General features: G+C 36.6%; 1 protein-coding gene across 1 annotated transcript in view; it reads left to right on the forward strand.

The window, feature by feature from the left end:
- CWC27 (CWC27 spliceosome associated cyclophilin) overlaps positions 1 to 22872 on the forward strand; it is a 120154-nt gene that overhangs the window by 29320 nt on the left and 67962 nt on the right. The gene's annotated exons all lie outside the window — the stretch shown is intronic.

The following is a 22872-nucleotide window of genomic DNA, read 5'->3' on the forward strand; positions in this document are numbered from 1 at the left end:
AAAACAACAGCTATAGAGTTACAACACTTTTCATTTGACTTCATTGTGCTCTATGTAGCCTGTACTTCACATAGGATCATAACCAGAAATCTGTAATCTTTTCTCAAGGCGGGGAGAGAAAGTATTTTATGACCAAAAAACCACCAACTTTCCCTCTCAGTACTTCTTATTTGTTCTTCAATTCTTGCTTGTATTAAGAGACTCTGTGCTGTGCTTTGCAAAATTACATTAAGCATAAAACTTGCACGGAGTAGTCACTAGCACTCCTCACCCTGCCCTCAGAGTTCTGATTTTTAGGTACAGTGTAATCAGCATAACATTTGGGAAATTTTGCAGGTTACTTAGCTAGAGTTTACCGTCAGCATCCCCAGAGCTCCATTTGTTAGCGTACTGTATGTTTTATATTAAAATATAGTCTAATAAATAAAATATTTTAATATATAGTATTAGAGTGGAAGCTAGATACTGAGAGGCCACCCATATGTTCTTGGTTTGCAAGAGACTGAAAAGTATTGTGGGAGAATCCTATATACTGACATTTTTGCAATTAGAGGTCAAAGACAACATGGTGTTTTATGTAATCTCACCTTCTTTTATGCAGTTTTGTCCCATAATATACTGACAGAAAGGTCTGGAAAACAGAGCCTATAAACTTCCCGAGGAAGTTATTTTACTCTTCAGAACTGTCCAGCAGTTTCTCAAGTAGGATGCAGCACCTATTCTATAATGCATAAAATTGTAACCAACAGTTCTGGAAAAGTGCAAAAGCTCACATAATGCTGAATTTCAAGGGAACGTGTAAGCAGCAAATCTTTCCTAACAGATCTCTTTCAATGCGGAGTATCAAAATACTTCTCTTAAATCTTAACCTTTAGTGGGTTTTATGACACTAAACCTACTTAGGACTGTTCTAAATTCTACTGATTGTTCTTCAGTATTTAATAGATTTGGTTTTCTATTTCTGCTCTTTCACTCTTGTCTTGAAATGTCATTTGAAAAGCTCTTTGTAGGAGCAGCACCTCTCTGATGGAAAGTACTAGGTGTGTGAAATACGCTGATACACATACAAAGCAGTATGGCAGTATTTCAGTCTTCCTGTTTTTCTTATCTTGATTGACTTGTGTCCAAGCAGAATTCCATTAGGTTAGTCATTTGCCTTAGATACAGTACATCATGAACACTAGCTGAATTAGACAATTTTGCTTGTTCATCATATGAATTCTTGAGAAGGTATTAGTTCAATCATATGAACTTGTCTACGAAGACCTATGAAGACCTCCTACGAAGGATGTAGGAGATATAATTTATATATTATGCAAGTAGTACCTACATAAATATTTTCAGTATACAGAAGACAATGTTCTTTAACTAGAGTGGCCGTTTGCAGGAGTCTGCACAAGACTCAATCTGAATAAAGAGGTAAAGAGTTTGGAGTATTAGCTGTGAGGGAGGGATTAAGTTATTCCATTAATTATGAATTGACTTTACAGCATAAGAATACAGAAAGCTGCTGCCACATGTCAAGGTCAACACATTTTCCTGGTTTTATTCTATAAACGTAGGTGCTTCTCTCTACGTGCAGTGCTTGCCATACATAGGGCAAACTCAGCTCAGGTGTTCCTCAACATGTCACTCAGTTGTGACATGCTTTAAGTGGAGCAGTACCTTTGAAGAATTTAGAGATTATTTCAGAAATTAAGTAGAAAAAATGATGGCCTATGAAATATTATTATACAGCATAATACCTACTTGACACTGAAAGCGCATTGTACTGGTTCTGATTTATGCGTGCCTCCTGTGGTTTGCAGGTGGAACTCTCTTGAATCCTAAATACTTTTAAGTCTGTGTTACCTCAGAGAACATGACTGGTGTGCTTTGTTGTCACAGCTATGCTAAGCAGATGTGTGTGATCCGGAGCTACCTCATAGAAAAGGGAAAACTTTTTTTTTTTTCCCCCCACCTGTGCTGTTCAGGAAAAGCACAGACATTGGGAATTCATTGTCTAGGTATCAAAAAACAGCAGGAGTGGTAGTTCGTGTAAACTAAGTCAGCATGACTTTCATGAAGAAATCTGAAATAGGAACTTATTTTGATGTATTTTTGTAAATTACTGTGTAAGAGAATTCTTTTAAATTCCAGTTTGGTTGAGTGTGTGTCTGATTAAAGTAGTAGCTGTTTTAGCTTCTGCCTTTTGAAAAGTGTAAGCATATAAATCAGAGAATCGTCTAGGTTGGAAGGGACCTTTAAGATCATCGAGTCCAACCATTAACCTAACACTGACAAAACCACCACTAAACCATGGCCCTAAGCACCATGTCTACGTGTCTTTTAAATGCATCCAGGGATGGTGACTCAACCACTTCCCTGGTTGGCCTGTTCCAATGCTTGATAACCTTTTCTGTGAAGATTTTTTTCCTAATATCCAATCTAAACCTCCCCTGGCACAACTTGAGGCCATTTCCTCTTGTCCTACTGCTTGTTACTTGGGAGAAGAGACCGACTCCCACGTTGCTACAGCCTCCTTTCAGGTAGTTGTAGAGAGTGATAGGAGCCCCTCAGCCTCCTTTTCTTCTGACAAAACAACTCCAGTTCCCTCAGCCATTCCTCATAAGACTTGTTCTCCAGTCCCCTCACCAGCTTCGTTGCCCTTCTCTGGACATGCTCCAGCACCTCACTGTCTTTCTTGTAGTGAGGGGCCCAAAACTGGACACAGTACTTGAGGTGGGGCCTCACCAGTGCTGAGTACAGGGGTACAATCACTTCCCTAGTCCTATTGACCACACTCTTCCTGATACAGGCCAGGATGCTGTTGGCCTTCTTGGCCATGTGGGCCTACTGCTGGCTCATATTCAGCAGGCTGTTGACCAACATCCGCAAGTCCTTTTCCTCTGGGCAGCTTTCCAGCCACTCTTCCCCAAGCCTGTAGCGCTGCATGGGGTTGTTGTGACCCAAGTGCAGGACCCAGCACTCAGCCTTGTTGAGTCTCATACCATTGGCCTCAGCCCATCCATCCAGCCTGTCCACATCCCTCTGTAGAGCCATCCTACTGTCAAGCAGATCAACACTCCTGCCCAACTTGGTGTTCATCTGCGAACCTACTGAGAGTGTACTCAGTTCCCTTGTCCAGATCGTTGATAGGGATATTAAAGAGAACCAGCCCCAATACCGAGCTGTGAGGAACACCACTTATGACTGGCTGCCAACTGCTTTTAACTCCATTTACCACAACTCTTTGGGCCCAGCCACCCAGCGAAGCATACGTCCTTCCAAGCCATGGGCAGCCGGTTTCTCCAGGAGAATGTTGTGGGAAATGGGGCTAAAGGCTTATAGTAAAGTCCAGGTAAACAGTATCCACAGTCTCTCCTTCATTCATTAAGCAGGTCACCTTACCATAGAAGGATATCAGGTTTGTCAAGCAGGACCTTGACAAACCCGGGCCTTTTGTAAACCCATGCTGACTGGACCCGATCAGCTGGTTGTCCTGCATGTGCTGCGTGATGGCACTCAAGGTGATCTGCACCATAACCTTCCCTGGCACTGAGGTCAGACTGACAGGCCTGTAGTTCCCTGGACCTTCTTTGCAGCCCTTCTTATGGATGGATGTCACATTTGCTAACCTCCAGTCAACTGGGACCTCCCTGGTTAGCCAGGACAGCTGATGAATGATGGAAAGTGGCTTAGTGAGCACATCCACCAGCTCCCTCAGTACTCTTGGGTGGATCTCATCTGTACCCATAGACTTGTGTGTGTCTAAGTGCTGTAGCAGGTCAGTCACCATTTCCCCTTGGATAGTGAGGGCTTCATTCAGACACACAATAATTCAGTTTAGATATAAGAAGAAAAAGAGAGAAAGAGGCTTAATCCTATACGTTTCAAGAATGTCTGAAAAAAGGGAAATGCTTTCTGAATTTTTTGGTTTGGTATTGATATCCTAGCTTTGTAATGATACCATACAAAGGTATGGTATCTGTAATGATACCAGACTCACCAACAGGCCTTATAATATCTTAGGTATACCTACCTACATGTCAGATGTTTGGTTTGATAGGTTTCCACTTTAATTTGTGTGTGTGTTTTATGCTTTGGGTCACTTACCATGGCATATAAATTCAATATGGATTTGAAATCAAAGAGCTAATTTATAAATTGCTATTTACCCATAGTCATATGGAAACCACTCACTTCTGTAAATGTTTGCATGAGTCAATGATTCCAGTGAAACTATTAATGTAAGTAAAAGTTCATAGAAATAAGCCTGAGAACCACTGAAATGGGTTCATTTGACAATCATTATGTTGTATGAAGGACAAAGGAGAGGAAGGAATATTTTGGATAAAATGACAGAAAAAGTCTTTACCCTTGGGACTGAGTAACTTTTTCTTTTTTTTAATAAGGCTGTCTCAAGAGATTATTGCCTTCCTTTCCTGTCCCCTCAGCTACCTTTTCTTGACATTTTTTCCTGAATTAGAGTGTTACAGTTGCTTATGGAGTTCCTTGTAAAATAGATCCCTTATACAGCACGGGATACCAGTAAATCCCAGTAAATCAAGTGAAAAAAAAGTGATCTACAAAGCCAGGGCCAGAAGTAATCTGTCAAAGACAAGAGACTTTTAAGCAAGTTTTAGTGCTTTAGAAAGTGCACATAACCTTCTGCCCACAGCACACGGCATAGAAGATACAGACATCAATCTTAGAGAGAAATGGGGAAGGCATTTTGCTGGGGCTAGAACCCTGAATGATACAAACTTTTGTTTTAATCCTTATATGGTTTATCAAGTCATTTGATTATTAGGATTTTTTCTTGTCTTTTCAAGTAATATTATAGTACTAATGCTTTTAAAGTAAACTTAATTGATATTTTCTTTTGCTTTACATGCTACCTTTCCTCACTGCATGGGGGATCACTCATGTCACTCGGGCTAAATTTCTTTAAGGAAGGCAATAGTATTTGATTTAGCAAAGTGTAATGTTTCAAATTCTACCCATTCTTCTTTAAAACTTGACCATTTACTTTTTGACTGATGAGGTTCTCTTTTTAATTATCTGAGAAAATGAAAAGAATGGTCTTCTTTTCCTTTGGTAAAAATTAATTCCTAAGTTATCCATAAGTTTAAGAAGTTAGTGTGTTCCTTTTCATTTGCATTTTTATAATTTGTTCAAGAAATTCAGTATTTCAGACATGTATAACTGACATATAGGAAAGATTACTTCAGAATTGGTTTTAGAAATACTTTATTTTTCTTAATAAGACCGTTTACTTAGAGCTAAGGGTTGCGTGATTCATTTATTCTTTTCAAAATAATGTAGATTTTTCTGTATTCTTTAGCTTAATAACATTCATTGTAAAGCAAAAATAATCCCAGACATACTCTTTGTAGAGTTAATGATTGGCAGTAGCTTAAAAGCAGACTATACTATATTAAACACAAACCCAGATTGTTTGGGCACAAAACCCAGAATCCCAGCACTGAGATTTTTCTTGGCTAAGCATCAAAGCATGTTAATAGGTATAGTGTTAGACTGGGACAAAGACGGGATTGTTACTGCGGTATATTTCATCTTGCTGATACTTGGCAAGAGTCAGTGTATTTTTAGGTGAAGTTTGTGTGTGCATTTGTCTAGTCACCTGGAAAAAAGGATGCGTAGATGACCCGTGAAAATGCAGTTAGCACGATGGAAGGTGAGAATGTGTAATCCTTATTATACAGTGAATTGTTAGCACTATATTGTGGGTAAGATATCATTTCAAAGGGCTGGAGTGTTCTCAGTTGTTTGGCTGCACATGTGGGTTTTTTTTTTTTATAACATAACGATGGATTTAACAGTGGTATAGCCATGTACTTTTTAATTGCTAAATGTTCATGCTCCATTTCCTTTCTTTGTTTCAACAAAGTTGAGTAGCATGGGAAGAGACATTTTGAGGTTTTTGTTTCTGTTATAGAATACATTTTTTGTAAATATGAGCAATACTTTTTAAAGTGGTACTGCAGTGAAGGATGACTACAGTATGTTCAAACATTTTCTTTATTCATCACATCTGCTGTTTTTCTCAACAGTCAATTCATGGTATAATTCAATATTTTTTTGGTTTTACATGCCTTACTACAGAGCCAAATAGGTAATAGGTATTTTTTGTATAGTGTAGAACAAGTCATGTTGGTTGTCAGATTCTGGTTGTGGAATCTTTATGATTAATAATATTTCATGAATAAAAGGAAGTGAAATTCAATTCTTGCCTAAAAAGTTGTTAAGTTTTTGATAGTTAGTAGCTAATAGTAGTAGTTGTTAGTTTGGTAATAACAAAACAAAGTAAACTACAAATTTTGTGAGCTGAGCAGATTCGATTGGGAAATCTTTCAGACAGTAAAGATAACTGTTACTAAATTGATTACAACTTTTTTTTTATCTCAAAGATTGCAGCTACTATGCTGTCATAGGTAAAAAGCCATGTTTCATATGATTCTGCAACCTGTTTTATAACATTTAACATGCTGGTAATTTTTTGAGTACAGGTCTTCACCAAGTTGTCTGCAAGTCTGCCTATCATCTTTGCTGTCAGTTGGGATAATAGATTTTCAATCGTGTTTTTTTTGGGAAGGGGCCATTTTCAAGGTTTTTCACAGATACATTTATATTAATTATAGATTGTTAGCTGCATTGCCACCTGGTCCTGGTGGATATTGTGTGAATATTGCAGATGTGATTTCAGGAATGCTATTTCAGATTAAATGATTCTTCATAAATTGTTTTTTCAATGTTTCTAGCAATCAAATTCAGAATTTTGTTGAAGGCATTTATTCTTCTAGCTTAATAGACAATTTGATGTCTATATTTAAAAGCAAAAAAACAGTGGTTATTTTCTAGAACTGAAGACCAGAGTATGCTACATTGACCGTCGCTTTTCTGAGCAGATGCTTTGTAAAATATGCAATTTTTACTCTTAGAAATCTATTCTCCATGGTAAATATTTCCAGAAGAAAAAAGAAAAAAAGGAACAAACCTGAGCATTGCGCTGTTATTTTGGTCTTAATCTTTAACACTGTCAGGTATTCCTGAATGTATCATTGTGGACCATGTTTGTAGGTTAGCATATCTGGACTAAGTTCTGCAGTGAACTTTACAAATCCAGTCTTGCAGAAGTCTTTCAGTTGTTCATTCTCATTTCTTGCATGATAATAGTACTGTTTCCTTACAGTTGTGAACTCCCAGAATGAGAAGGCTATAGTTGTGTTTTAAGTAGAAATTACATAGCAGGTTCTATGGAAGTTGAAGTATGTATGTATTCTGTTTCTCCCATAAATGGCCTAATTTGTGTAGTAAATGGTATTAGTTGCAATTCCAGGCTGTGTTTTGTGGGTATTTTAATCCTGGTTGATGGATTTTCACAAACATCTTGTTAAATACTTATGTGCTGCTTCTGCAAAATGTCTCATAGAGAAATTCAAGTTACAAAATTTTAGGGTTTTTTTGTTTTGTTTTTTTTTCTTTTGCATTGGTTTTTTTTGTAAAGGGTGAATGTCATTATATGATATGGTGTTTTGCTTTCCATATGAACAATTTAAACCTTTATATAGGTAACTAAAAATAGTAATACTATTATTAATATCCTTCAGATTCAATCATTTTACCATTATTTGTTGACTTCACAGTTTCAGATTTATTTTGGATATAAATGACAACTCTCTGGTTGCATAATGTTCCAGTTAAGATTACATATACTTAATCATAACTGTCCCAGTTAAGATTACACATACTTCACTTAAGCAGTCAAGCATTTGACTTGCAAAGCATGTGTAACTTAATATTTTTTTTATTAGTTGATCAACTGTGTTTTTAACAGACATGCAGCTAGTTATGATATGTATTGGTTTCTACCTCTTTGTGATGATCTGTTGAATTTTATATTGAATCACACTAGTGTAAGTATTAGATCTCAATATATGACACTGTACATGGAGGTTATGGTCATAGAGACAGCAAAAATTAATACCTCCTTTTGAAAATGTGCTTTTATTGTACTGAATGGCAGCCTTACTGAGAGTGTTGATAGGATAGTAAGTATGACTAATTTTCTGCTATAGTCTTGTAAAGAGGTAATTTTACGTTTATGAATTACATGCTCATAAACACACTTAAGTGCCCTGTTGTGCTTGTGAGTGTAATCTATATTTGTCATAGATAATTATGCAAAATCTTTTCATAATAAATTATCAACAATTTTAAGAGTTTTTTGTGTGTGTGAATGTATCTTTACTGCTACAATTTAGTTTGGAATTTGTAATTTGTTTTCTTTTTCCCTTCATTTTCTTTCTGTGAGATTACTTGCTTGGAATGAGTGATAAATTGGATAATTTCTTGCAGCTCAAATTTTTGTCTCTTTGAGGACATAGGAGTTTATTTGAGAACAGGGGAGTAAAACATGGCACTTCCAGCTAGGTCCTCCAGCTTTTTGCTGCAAGTGTCATGATTTCTGTAATTAATAGTCTTACTGGTTCACTGAGTCTGAATTCAAGTAAAACTGACTCAACATGGTAATAAGTATTACAATAAATTTTAAGAATTATGTTTTGAGGAATGAACTTTTGAGGTTCGTTGCTGGGCAGACTTTTTGTTGGTCTAGAGTCCAGAATACGTACAGGCTGAAATACTCTCTTTTTGAACAGAATCCTTTGCACATAATTAAGGGAAAGCTATGTAAATTGTAAATGAATTGGTTTGGGGAAAAACCACTGTGTTGTTTTGTTCAGCAATTGTAACTTTAATGTATTTCAATGCATGTGTTCCATGAGAAGTGTTACAGACTGATTTCTGCTTCTTAGGATTACTTAACTTTAAAGTAAGTTTAAGCATGGAGAACATAAGAGAGCTTCCTAATAATTTTAAGTGTGAAAATCTATTTTAGATGTTGTATCAGAAATATGTTTCATGAAAATTATCGTCACAAGCACTTGCATTGATTATTTCTGCAAAAATATCTAAGATGTATTAATGAAGGTTCTGAGTAGAATTTGTGTCAGCAGGAATAAAGAAAACCCAACTTGAGTCCTTATAAGGGTATATCTGCTTCTAATGAGAAGAAGCTGTTTATCTAGTGAAAATGGAAAACATCCAAAAAGCCTGGACTTTGAGAGGATAAGGCAGAAAAGACTGCTATGATAATTTAATCCAGTGTTTTACCTAAAAGAGCACACAAGACTCTCTTAAATTATTTTATGTCACTCTTATCATTTGGTGGAAAAAAATCCCATTTTAATGTAGAGATTTATGCTGAAAGATACCCCGCTAAAATTTTCTTCAGTAAGTGCCTTTCTTGTTAAGTAAATAAAAATGCCACTTCTTTTTGGTCTGCCTCTTGGTCATCTTCGAGGTCTTAGACCCTTTTTCACTGGTCTGCTGGCCTTCTGTTAGCACATTTGTCTTCATTTGCAAGTTGTGACCAAATCACCCTTAAACTTTGTTTGATAAATTAGGTAGATTGAGCATTAACCTTCCTTTTGTCACATTTTACTGTTTCCCCAGTCTTTGTCATGTCTAAACTTGGTCAGAAATTATGCTCTTTTCTTCCTTCACAGAAGGTAGTTTGACAGTCTCTTTTCTTTATGTCCACAAGTAGTAGAAATAATTTTTTCATGGTTCTAAGTTGATAGTTCTGTTATTTTTGCTCAAGAACAGTTTATCAAGCTTAGAATTACTTGAGTTATATTTTCTCTTTATAAATAGTGATATAACATTACAGTTTCTGCCCTTCTTTTGCCTCCTACTCCTCTAGAATTTCCCTCCTATGTTATTCACAGCCTTGTTCCCCATGGCTCGTAGATCTCTTTAAGCATCTTTTAAACAGCACTGGATGCAAATTGCATGGCCCTGTTGCTCTTTTTATACTGCTTGGTTTTTAGTAGCTGTTCTTTCTATTTCGGGGTAACTCAAGAAAACCTAAAAATATATTATCTTCAAATGTCATATTGGGCTTTCTCAGAGAACAGAAAGAGCTATAGAATTCTTTTTTTTTTTTTTTCCTACATTGCTAGTACTTTTCCATTTCTTTAGGCTTTAATCCCTAACATAAAAAGAAAATTTAGAAATGTGGAAATGTGGGCTTTTTTCTATATGTGCTCAAAGATGCATGTCTGTATAACTTTAGCTATGTCTGTTGTCATAAATAAATGGACAATGGCTATTTAATGATCACTTTTCTATTTAAAAGTATTTTTACCTTCTTAAAGTAACATCTGAGGCCAAGTTAAGAAAAACAAAAATTTCCTGTTTGGTACCATTTTTCATTCAGGCATTTGGCAGCAAATTACAAATAAGCAGCTTTACCCTTTTCTCTGTACAGCTGCTTATTCTTTGTATTTCCCTGGATCTTGAATATAAAATTAAAGATGCTGGTAAAATCCAAGTATTGAGGCCAAATATTGTGTGTTTAGGGAGGCATCTTTTTAAATTAAATTGTTATTAGAAAGTAGTGTTTCTTTTCTACTCTGTTAAAAGTGAGAAGGCAGTCTGAGTTTTAGTGGATTTTGTACAGTGCTACAGAAACGTGGCTTAACTGTCTGCAAAGAGAATTCAGTTTTAAAAGCTGCATAAACCATGTTAGTGCAATGTGGGATCAAAGTTAGTAAGTCCTGCCCAGTCTGTCAAGTAACACGTGGAGACAGCTTGTGTATTCTTGCACATGTTCTTAGAGCAATGGAGTTGACCGTTTTGGACCATGTGGTGCATGGGGTCAGCATGGCTTATTGAGTCAGTTTCTGCAACATGTAGGCTGCACCCAACCCGACTTCTAGAAAATTACTGGATATTTCTGCATAGTGCTCATAACCCTCCAGAATGCGGAGGCTTTATTGGAACATACTGAGCCAGGGTGGTATTTCTGTATTTACCTGGGGAGTTTACCTGGTATCTTTGCACCAAGTTTGTGTGCTTGGAACACAAGGGAGGGATTACAAACCCGGCCTGGGAAAGAACCAGTTATTGTTAGAGTTTGTTTCTGGTTTTATGTCTCATTAAAGCAGTCTTTGCCCTTTTCAGACATCATCTCTCTCTGGAGATCACTGCTACAGGTGAGACTTCTCAGCCTGCTGTCTTCACACATGTAGGTCTGGCTAGGTGCTTTGTGGTCTGCTGTGGGATTCATATGTTTCTTCAGGTCAACAGTGGATGTTGCTGGGTTGGACTAGTAAGTCATGCCATGCCCCCAGCTCACTCAGGGTTGAGTGTCTATATAGTCTTCTGTTGTATCTGTGTGATAGATAAGGGTGGATTTTGTGGCGTGTCACTTCCTAAGCCTGGGCACAACGAGTACGTACCTGTAGCTTGCTGCTACTGTGACATTGGGGGGTATCCCAAAACACCATCTGTCCCTCTTTACTGAACTGATTGTACCACTCTGCGTTACAACTGAGTTGTTCCAAGTTGTCATCCATTGACTGCTCTGATGTCTTATAATAATAAGTAGTTTATGGGACTACATACTCACATACATATGTACCTATGTGTATTCAGTTAGATGTGTGATGACAATGTATTTGTAGCCTACAGTTAACCTGAGGAGTTTTCCATAGTCCAGAAAATCTGGTAAATGCTATGTAGGCATTTTATATGACAGTATTATTTTTTTTTTGTGAAAAATACTGGATAAATAAAATAAGTATCAATCTCAAAGAAGTTACAGTTTAATATATACTTGTGCATTAAAATGACATAAGACAGAGGTTAAAACATGAAACAGTCTTGATCTGGATCGGCCAGTTTGACAGTGGAATACGTGCTCAGATAAGCAGACCTTTAATGCTTTCCTATGCATTCTGCCTCAAATTGTAACAGAAAAGACAAATTCAGGAAAATTTAAATCACTATACATTTTATCATAACTAACATTAGGAAAGGACTATTGATAGGATTATAGATCGATAGAGTTTTGTACTATTTCTAAAAGTGGTTTGGACCATCATGAAGAACTGAAGTTGAGCAAACACTGTATTCCAAATTGTGATATCAAAATATTTTGCACATACTCATTGCTTGGCTATATTGCAGATACTTGGTTTTTTGTATCCTTTTTTGAGAAATTTCAACTGACACGCAATTCTTACCATTGTTTTCATTAGTTCTCATTTTGACTTACTATATACTTGAAAATTGGTGATCCTCCCAGTAAAAGGGTTAATGCACATTGTTTGACACCTTCCCAAGTTTTAGAACAGCAAAGCATACCATAGTCACAGTTGGATAATTTCACAGCAAAATCACTTTTTAATGAGAAGTATATCAGCAGTACAGAGCTTTTGAAGTTCTTAAGTTTGGCTGATAAGCAGCCATACTGAGCTCATTGATGGAAAAGCATCATTTGCTGAACAAGCCTCATGGTTAAGACTGGAAGTCACAGTTACGTCATTGCTTGGTTAATTGGCTGCACCTGTCACTTGTTAACAGCTCTAATCCAGTAGTCTCTGAACCACGTGTTGAGAGGTCAGCAGGAGCAGGAAAGAGCCTGGTGCACTGGGAAACATTGTTAGATGTAATCTTAGTTTGGCAACCTGTTGTGCTTGTTAAATTCAAATTGTTGCTTTTCATCTCATGACATGAGCTTCCCAAAGTCAGAATGTTGCAGATATCCTGAAAGTAAAGTACGTGGTTCTCTTCCTTCAAGGCAATGCTTAATTAACTTAAGATCACATATTATTTTTCAGAATGTATTCATTTGTGGTTTTGTCTTTTGTAATGAAAAATTCTTTACAACTTTATTCTTCTTGGAGTTGGAATGCAGTTAAAAAGTATGAATACAAAATTCATAGTAGCCAGAGAAAATATATCTCTATATATAGAGATACATACACAGACATGCATATGTATTTGTTAGTATTTAGATGTCCCCTCCATGTTATAGAGTTTGAGTCCTCAGCTGTCTCAGGTGCTTGTCATTGCTGCCTTTTATCACATAATACTATTTGGGGCATTGAATTTTTAGTATAGTTATTGTATACGTGTAATTATGTTGGTGTTTCCTGCTATTTATATACTTAAGCTATCGTTTAATTCTAGTGATCTTTTCAGCTATTTAAATAGTTTGAGTTCTTCAGTACATCTTGAAAATATTTGCTTTCTACATATGTTCATATTGATGAACACATTGAAAGTATAGTCAAAAATCGCTGAATTTTTAAAAGTACATCTGAGTGTTTTGGGCAGTAGAATTTGAGATAACTCATATGTTTAGCAATTTTTGTACATTTTGTAATGAGCAACTTGCTAAACTTGTTTAGACAATTTGAATAAACTAATTAGCTTATTCTACATATAACTGCAGAATACTGCTGCGTTATCATCCTGTATTTCAGAGGAGCAATTCTCATACTATTAAATCAAAGTTAGAAATGTAGAAATGTTTTAAGTTTAGAACTTCATAACATTTTGCAAGTATTTTGCTATTTTTTCTTTTGTAAATTTCAGAAGACTGCAAGTACACAGATAGGATTTTGGTATTGATGGTTGTTGCTAAGAAATTAAACAAGTTTAACAAGTGGTATTTTGCATTACTTGACTGATGCTCTTACAAAATTCTTTATCAAATAGGAATGTTCTTGCTAAAAGTTATGATATCACAGAATGTGTTGGGTTGGAAGGAACCTTTAAAGGTCATCTAGTCCAACCCCCTTGCAATGATCAGGGACATTTTCAACTAGATCAGGTTGCTCAGAGCCCCGTCCAACCTGACCTTGAATGTTTCCAGGGATAGGGCATCTAACACCTCTCTGGGAAACCTGTTCCAGTGTTCACCACTCTTGTCGTAATTTTTTTTTTCCTTATATCTAGTCTGAATCTACCTTCCTTTAGTTTGAAATCACTAAACCACCCACTGTCCTATCGCAATAGTCCCTACTAAAAAGTCTGTCCCCATCTTTCTTATAAGTCCCCTTTAAGTACTGAAAGGCCACATATTGGTTACTTGGGAAAACAAATGTGCTACCAACACTATTCTCATCCCAAATCCAAAACTTACCACTACACTACCTGCTAGCAAGAAAGTCAACCTCATCCCAGCCGACACCATGACAGTTGAATATTAATTGTGAGATCATAACATCTAATTTGGAAGTGGTTGGTTGTATATAGAATGGAGAATGTTTCTGAATGCATGTACATTAAATACTATCCTAGTACCAGTGTTTATGATTCATTATTTTTGAAAAAATTCAGCAAGAAATAGCAGTGACTTTAAATATGGCATGTTATTGTTACAGAAATGGCGTTACGGTGATATTGTCTTTAAAAGTATATGTGTACTGTAATTCACTGTATGTGGAATAGATGATAGTGAATCAGTCATTTATTGCTGCTTTTGTGGTGGTAAAAGATAGGGTCTATGCTAATTTTTATGGATATATTTGCTCTCTTGTAGCATTTTTAAACAAGTAAATGGTGTGGCTGTTTCAGTGACTGGAACACAAAATGGAAAAAAAATACTTTTATCGTGAATTGAGTTCAACAGTTGCATAATCACCTCCAGGAAAAGGGGATGGCCTTAATATGTGCAGCTTAGTCTGAACTGCAATTTTTTAAATTTTTTTTTTTTTCATTTTTAATGCATATTATCTGTGAGACACTCAAACTGATGGCTTCTTCAAGACTTACTAAGGGATATTAGTTACAATTTACTTTGGAGTTTTATGATGATTTATCTTATAAAGGAGATGCGATCCAGGTTTCAGATTGTTTCATAGATGCTTAATGTACTCAGTTTTTGTCATACAGTTCAACATTGAGCAATTTACTGCTCATTCACGGTACCCTAAGACAAATAGTTACTAAACTGTTTCTTAGGTATGTTCAGATTTCTAGCTGTTTTGATTACAAGCTACGGTATCTGAAACTAGCCAATTCGTTAAATTGCCCAAAGAAAAAGTGATTGTGAGATGTAAAGCAAACAAACAAATCCCTTCAGCCCTCTAAAATGCAAATTTGTATATCAGAGTCATAATATGTTTTAAGTTAAAGTAACCTTTCATCAACAAATATGTTTTTCTCATTTGCAAAAGTAACTGCTTAAATGAAAAGTAAATCTTTGCCTACTTAAAATAGCAGTATTTTTTTATGTCAAGGCCTCTCTCGTATTTCATGCTGGGTATAGTATCTTTATGATAAATATTTCTAATGGAAAGTGTCATTGAATTACATTTGGTAATAATTTTCCATTGCTATAAAAGTGTAGAAATTGAACTAAAAGCAAACTATTATTTTTAAAAACAAGTGCATGATCCAGTGAAAACAATCTTTTTAATTGAAGGTGTTGGGTTTTTTTAATACCACTCCTGCCCAGAAAAAGGAGTTGTGGTTGGTGGAATTTTATCAGGGTTTTCAAGCAACATTGAGACACCATCTTATGCCCTTCCTGTAAAACTGAATTCAAACCTCTTTGAAAAAAGACTTATGCCTACCAAGAAAATGGTATTTATCCTGCTTTATGTATGAATCAAAATCCAATGATACTTTAAAAGGATTATTGTTGCTATTAAAACTGTTCCAGTCTTTTTATTTTTGTTTGGCAATTCTTCAACAAAGATGATCAAAATAGTATGATCATCATTAATCAGAGATGATCTTTTAATCACGTAATATATATTGCTGTCCAGGTCAGTTTTATGGACTGTCCGTCAAATCTTGTCTGTAATTTGTATGACTAGAAATTTCTCCTGCACGTTTTCCAGTGGCCAGACAAAAGAGGAACTGCTACTGACTGTAACGTTAAATAGTTTAACTTGTTCAAAGGCATATAAAATATTTCTATTTTGCATCTGTAAAATTGTGTCTGCAGTTTGTCCATCGCAGATGTATTAACATAAGGTTATAGCAGAGCTTTAGAGTTGTAGTTGTAGTCATTTTCTGATGGGAAGTTTAAAGGATTAAGCAGCTGTTTTCATAGCTGTGTAATCAATAAGGTTGTAGAACATTGGTGGGGGGAAAAGCATTCCTGGGTGTCTGTGTTTTCATTCAAGCAGTTCCTCCACAAATTTACTGCCCAGTAACCTTTAGGCTCAACTGTGTTTTTTTTTTTCATTGACTGCTGAAATGGTAGTTGCAGTGTGTTGGCAGAAAAGGACGGTTTTGAATGGTGGCTATTGTTCTATTAACATTAGAACCCTGTGACTACAGGATCAGCAAGAATGCCTGCTTAGATAAAGTGACAATGTTGTCTCCTGTTCATGGGAATAATTTGCTGATAAACTATGACAGTACAAAAAGCCCTAAGGGCTAAGGGTGGGGAAAGCTATGTTAAACTTCATGTATTGCTCAGCAGAATTCTTATTTACGAGGTAATTCATCCATTAGAACCTATTAGGAAGTATGAATTGTAAGCGCATCTTACACAATAAACCTTCCTTATTTGTACTGTTATGGTTTGTAGAATAATTCTTGAAACAAATAATGAGGTTCTATTTCTGTGCCTCTGCATTCGTGTTATTTTTTTGATGACAGAATGGCATCATCTAATCCTTACAGGACAAAGAGTTATGTAATGTATATTAAATAAGTATATTTCCAGTGCTTTTACTGAAACTTGTATGCCAAAAGGCTAAATAATAAGTTCCTCTCTTATACTTCCTAATCTTTGAGTAATTCTTGCGTTCAGACTAACTGTAGATAAAGGATTGGTGCCATCATTGTTTCATCAGGCTCTCCTAGAATACTCCGAAATATCCTCAGCTTGAATTAAATACTAGTATTTAATAGTTAATTAAATAACTAGTATTATTTGTGATTAATATAGTGTTATAAAAATGCATGCTTCTAAATATCTCTGGAATTAAAATGTTCTGTGGTTCTTGAAACATTTTAGTAGGTACTGAAGATTGGAATTCTCAAAGACTGATATTTCATCCTTACAGTAATGTATGCTTTCAGAAATTTTATAAGAAATGTTGAAACTGTTAATTTAGAATCATAGAATCATTTAGGTTGGGAAAGACCTTTAAGATCTTCAAGTCCAACTGTAAACCTAACACTGTAAGTCTACCACTAATTCAAGTCTTTAAGTGCCACATCCACACATCTTGTCCATAAATACAACGATGCACAACCGGAATGAGGTAAAAATCCAAACTCTTAGGAACTAAGATTTTAACATAAATCTTAAAGATGTGTTTCTAGAATTCATGTGTAGTTGAAGAGAAAAATATGGTAAATGTCCTTTTATTTTCCTTTTTTTCTATCTCGAGTGATGTTTCTTATGTAAAATCATCACATTGTAATTATTGTTCATTCATTTATATCATCATGAACTTTTAAGTGTATCTTGTACTGAAATTGGTGAAGTACAGATGTTTCCTTTGTGGCTGGACAGTTTTTCAAGTGTGAAATTGTTGTCACATGGACTGAATAACAGAATTAATCTTTTACATTTTAAGTTCCCACTATGGTTGTACAGTCAGTTTCATAGCCAGGTATTTGGTTACATTTGTGGAACTCCAAGTTTGTGATGCCATCCCTTACTTTGAGATCCAAATAATGCATATTGTAATCTAAATGAGTGGAATGAAAATGACCTTTTTAGAGTACTTGTAGGTGAATATGTTTTAGAGCTTCCATTGTTGCATGGGTTCTTGGATAACTTACAGTTTGTTGTGGTTTTGGGTCGAACTGACCACTGAAGTGAGCAACAGGTGTTCCCCCGCACCTCTCTCTCCAAAGAGAGGAGAGAGGGATATAAAGAGATTTACAAGTTTAGGAAAAAACTAAACTACTGTAATGAAAATATTAATAAATTAATGAAATAATAAAAATTTTTAAAAATAACAAAATATATACAATATATACAGAACTGTATCAAGCTGCCAGGATGATGATCGCATCACAGCAGGCACAGGGAAAGTCCCATACTGGACTCAGCAGTGGACAGGAGCTGGATTCCAAATCTGGAGTCAGGAAGGCTCAGATTGGCAGACAAACAGACCTCTCCTCCTTGGGCGCCAGCCATTGAAGAATGAGAGCTGACCCTTTAGTCCCTCAGCTTTTATACTGAGCATGGGGCAGATGGGATGGAATACCCTGTTGGTCAGTTTGGGGTCACCTGTCCTGTCCGCTCCTCCCCCCTTCTGTTTGCAGTGTCAGTAGACTATTAAATCATCTGAGCTGTTCATGAGACCTTCATCTGTGCATACTGGTAAATCTCAGACAATTTCTGTAGTATTCCATGATGTTAGTTTCCAGCTGTCAAATTGTATTAGAGCGTATTCAGTATTTTCCGATTTTCTGAACTTTAGCTTTCCATTAAATCATAGAATCACAGACTGGTTCGGATTGGAAGGGACCTTAAAAGATCATCTAGTTCCAACCCCACTGCCATGGGCAGGGACACCTCCCACCAGACCAGGTTGCTCAGCCTGGACTTAACACTTCCAGGGATGGGGCATCCACAACTTCTCTGTTCCAGTGTCTCAGCACCCTCACAGTAAAGAATTTCTTCTAATATCTAGCCTAAATCTACCCTCTTTCAGTTTAAAACTGTTACCTCTCATCCTGACAAAGAGTTCCTCCCTGTCTTTCCTGTAGGCCCCCTTTAGGTACTCGAAGACTGCTATAAGGTCTCCCCAGAGCATTCTCTTCTCCAATCCCAACTCTCAGCCTGTATTCCAGCCCTCTGGTCATCTTCATGGCCCTCCTCTGGACTCGCTCCAACAGGTCCATGTCATTCTTATGTTGGGGGCCCCAGAGCTGGACACAGTATTCCAGGTTGGTGCCTCACCAGAGCAGAGTAGAGGGGCAGAATCGCCTCCCTCAGCCTGCTGGCTGTGTTTCTTTTGATGCAGTCTGGGATATGGTTGGCTTTCTGGGCTGTGAGCATTCATTGCCAGCTTACGTTGAGCTTCTCATCAACCAACAGCCCAGCGTCCCTCTTGTCAGGGCTGGTCTCAATCCATTCTCTGCCCAGCCTGTATTTGTGCATTGGGTTGCCCTGACCCATGTGCAGGACCTTGCACTTCACTTTGTTGAACCTCCTGAGGTTCATGTGGGCCCACCTCTCAAGCCTGTCAAAGGCCTTCTGAATGGTATCCCTTTCCTCCAGCACATCGACTACTCCACACAGTTGAGTGGTGTTGGCAAACTTGCTGAGGGTGCACTCAATCCCACTGTCCATGTCACCGACAAGGATGTTAAACATCACCAATCCCAATACCGACCCCTGAGGAATGCCACTTGTCACTGGTCTCCACTTGGGCATCGAGCCATTGACAGGTAGAGTTGTTACTTAACTGTGAATGAGAAATGTAGGCTGTTGTGATGTTATGGTAGAAGATAGCATTTGAAAAAATATGGAATATTGTGATTTCTGTAGAATTGGTGCTATTGGAGCACTCACACTGGAAAAAAAAGAGGAATGCCAAACAAGTTATTTTGGTACAGGAAACCCTAATTTAAATTCAGATATATAGTTTTCTCTCCCTGCTGTGTCTAGGATGGATAGATCCTATTCTTAGTAGAAAGAAAACGTGTGTGGGAATAATATCTTCCAGTTGTTCTAAAAATTGTTTCCTCATTGCCATTAGAAAGTGCGGGACATACGTGTAAAAACCTGAGAGGCATTATGTTCTTTCGTAGCATGTTGCTGATAACAAAGTTTTCTACTTCAGTATGAATGAAAGAATACATCAGTGAAGCTTATATGGTCAATGTTTTGCCACTTCTTCCTTTAGCCTGATGCAGAACAGCCGGTTTCTTCCCATTGTTTCCTTGGGAATTTACTTTACTTGATGAATACAACATGCTGAATTCAAATACATCATCAGATGCTTTCTCTCCTTCAAATGTGTTCTCTAGGACTTACATGATGCTGTTTCTGCTTACTTTGTTCAGTTCAAGTGGACTCAAAATGAATTGGAGAGGAGGAGATTTTTTAAAATTGATTTCCCTCTCTTCCTGAAAATTTTTGAACAGAAAGCTACAGAAATTACTGATTACTTTAAAGTTATGTTTTCTTTCCTGTGCTACTGCTGTAGCAAGCTGCTACTGTGAGATCTTGCTACCCTGTTTTTCACATCTGTGTAGTTCCTAGATTTTTCTCTTTCTTATTTAATTTTTCTATCTGATTTACTTTGACCTAATGTTGAGCATTGTCGCAAATTTTTCCTTTCTTCCGTTTTCTCCTGCTTCTCTCCAGTTGGTGATAAGTTATATTATCCACTGCCTAGACTGACTTGAAATTTTAAATGTATGCTACCACAAATTCTAAATATTTTAATTGTTTTAATTTTAAAGCTTTATTTTTTTATAGCAGGACATTTTAAAACTGAATTTATTTCATACTGATTTCTTGAAAAGTATGCCAAAATGTAATTCATGTGCACTCGATGCTCTTTTCAGGCTTTAAGTGCTTCTAACTAATGAAACAGGAAAAAATTTCCGTAATACGAAATGAACCATATTATGCCCTCCAACTCACCCTCCATGGAAGAGTCTAGGGTTACATAAACTTTTTGCCAACCCATCAATAAAACTGCATTTTTGTCATGGCTGTCATAAGAGTTATGGATTCCACGATTTTCTTGGTTTTTAAAAATTGTCTGTGACTTTTGACATTGTGGTTTTTTGCATGTGTGTGGGAGGATGTGATGGTAAACAGTGTGAACCATTTCAGTGAGAACTTTCAGAGCTGCCAAGTTAAGCTTTGAGCTCCATGGGAAGCAAGTGGAGAACAGGAGCTCAGCAGTAGTTCTTCAGCGACACACAGGATTAGGCATGTGAACTCTCAGTGAGAATTTCTAATTCCTCCAGAGGTAGTTATGCTTCCACATCCTCAGGAGGGTGGTTTTTTTTTTATATTGTTGCTTAGAAAGGTCAATAACAATATAGCGATTCCTGTTTGAGATCCCGCTGTGGTTCTCAGAGCAAACTCCACTCTGGGTTTTGAGGGGTTTTTGCCTTTTTTGGTAGAGTCAAGTACATGGACTTCTTGATATAAGAAGTCATGACTTGTGACACTCTGCACTGCATTTCTAGAATCTTTAGCCTTTTACTTCAGCTCATGCTCTTAGTGTTTAAAAAGGAAGAGCTCTTATACATGGTTGTTGATTATAAACACTTGAATCAATTTCAATAAATGGTATTTTCTGTTTTGCCTTGAAAATACAATAAATTAAAATAGCAAAAACACTCAGTTTGTGGGTTTTGTGGTTCCTGAATTTGGCTGGGACTAAGGTTTGCAAATAACTTCAGGGGCATAAATTAAAACTGGATTTGATTAAATAATGGTACGGAAATTTAACCCATTTTTACCTTAAATGCCTCATCTTCCCCACTTGTCTGTATGCGTGTGCTAGCACCTCATCATTTGATGCCTTACAGAGTTTTTGGATGACAGATTGTCTTTCAAAAACACATAAAAATAATAATGCAGCTAAGCTCTGTGTTACAGATTGGTCTTGAAGAAAGATATTTACACTCATGTATGAAATGCTTACGTTAAATGCTGTGTGCTCTTGATAACCTGTGGCACTTTGTAATCTGTCTCAAATGGTTACTGTCCAGGTAAACTGAGTTTTGCAATTGTGTTGCACATCAGGGGACAAGGAGCTTGGGCCAGGCAAGCTTCTAATCGATGTAGAGACCCAATATCATAGAGCCACCATGTCCATTCAGAGAAGGCCATTGTTTTCAAATTTTAATTTTGGAAGTTAATCTTTTTCTGTTCAATGTATTGCATTCATGTTGGTTTATTTTCCAATTTTCTATCCGTACAGCATATGTAGATAACATATGGGCCTGTATTGTGTTAATGTCAGAAAAATGTGTGATCTTCAGATAGTGACTTGTTACAAAGCGACATGAATTAATATTTTTGTTCGTAGTTTTCAAGGGCCAGAAAGCATTATTAGGTTATGGAATCTGACCTCTTTTATACCACTCATTCACTTTTGCCGGTACCCAATACTGAAACTAATTAGTTCATGTTTTAGTCACTAAACAGTTGTTGTTAATAAATTGTTATATGCCAAGCCAGAAGGTTCTAGTGAAAGATTTATCACCAGTACTTAAACACATAGTATATTAGAGAAAGTATAAAGATTTGCCCATATTAGTGGACAATCTCTAGCAAGAGGGTGAACTCACAAAATTTCATGGCAGCTGGACCTGTGGAGAAGGTCCTTTGTGATACCCAGTTAGACATTTTGAGTCTCTATCTCAAGATTTTACATGATTTTTTAAAACTACCTGAGAAGGGTCATATAGCCCTTCTGATACTTTATCCCCATTCTATTTCAGTTACTGATTCTGTAAAGGAAAGAAAACAACTCCAACATTTTATAAAAGTGTCCTCATTTGTGTACTAAGATATATTATTATCATTAGTGTCTTAATTGAGAATTGCTGTGTTATGACCATGTTAGAAGAACTGCAAACCTTATGTTTTTCACCATAGAGTGTAGAGTATGTGCAGGGAAAGCAAGGCCATTTGTTCATGAGTAATAAAAAAGATCAGAGGCAAATGTTAAATTCTTAATATAACAAAGTTTGTGCTTATTCTTTTGTCATGTGGAAAGAGATTTTAATAAATGTATACTTACTGACAGGAAAGTCTTGGGTAAACAAATGCGTATTCTGTTCTGCTTGCAGAGGAGCATTTAGGAATCTAGGAAGAGAGGCATAAAAGTGACCTTCAAGGGCACTCAGAACAGGCCCCAGCTATTGCAGGTATCAAATTATGCAATCCCTTTAATGAATTTATCAAGATTTATTTTAAGAAAGTGTGTGCTGTTTTTTTCCTTAATTTAGATAGGTACTACCACATACAGATATTTTCAGTGTTATATTTGGATATTTTTCTTTTTGTCATGTCAGAGTTTTGCCTGGACATGATTCTCTGGAAAGACTGTTAGG

Source organism: Larus michahellis, chromosome Z, assembly GCF_964199755.1.
Source record: "Larus michahellis chromosome Z, bLarMic1.1, whole genome shotgun sequence".
Lineage (NCBI taxonomy): Eukaryota > Metazoa > Chordata > Aves > Charadriiformes > Laridae > Larus > Larus michahellis.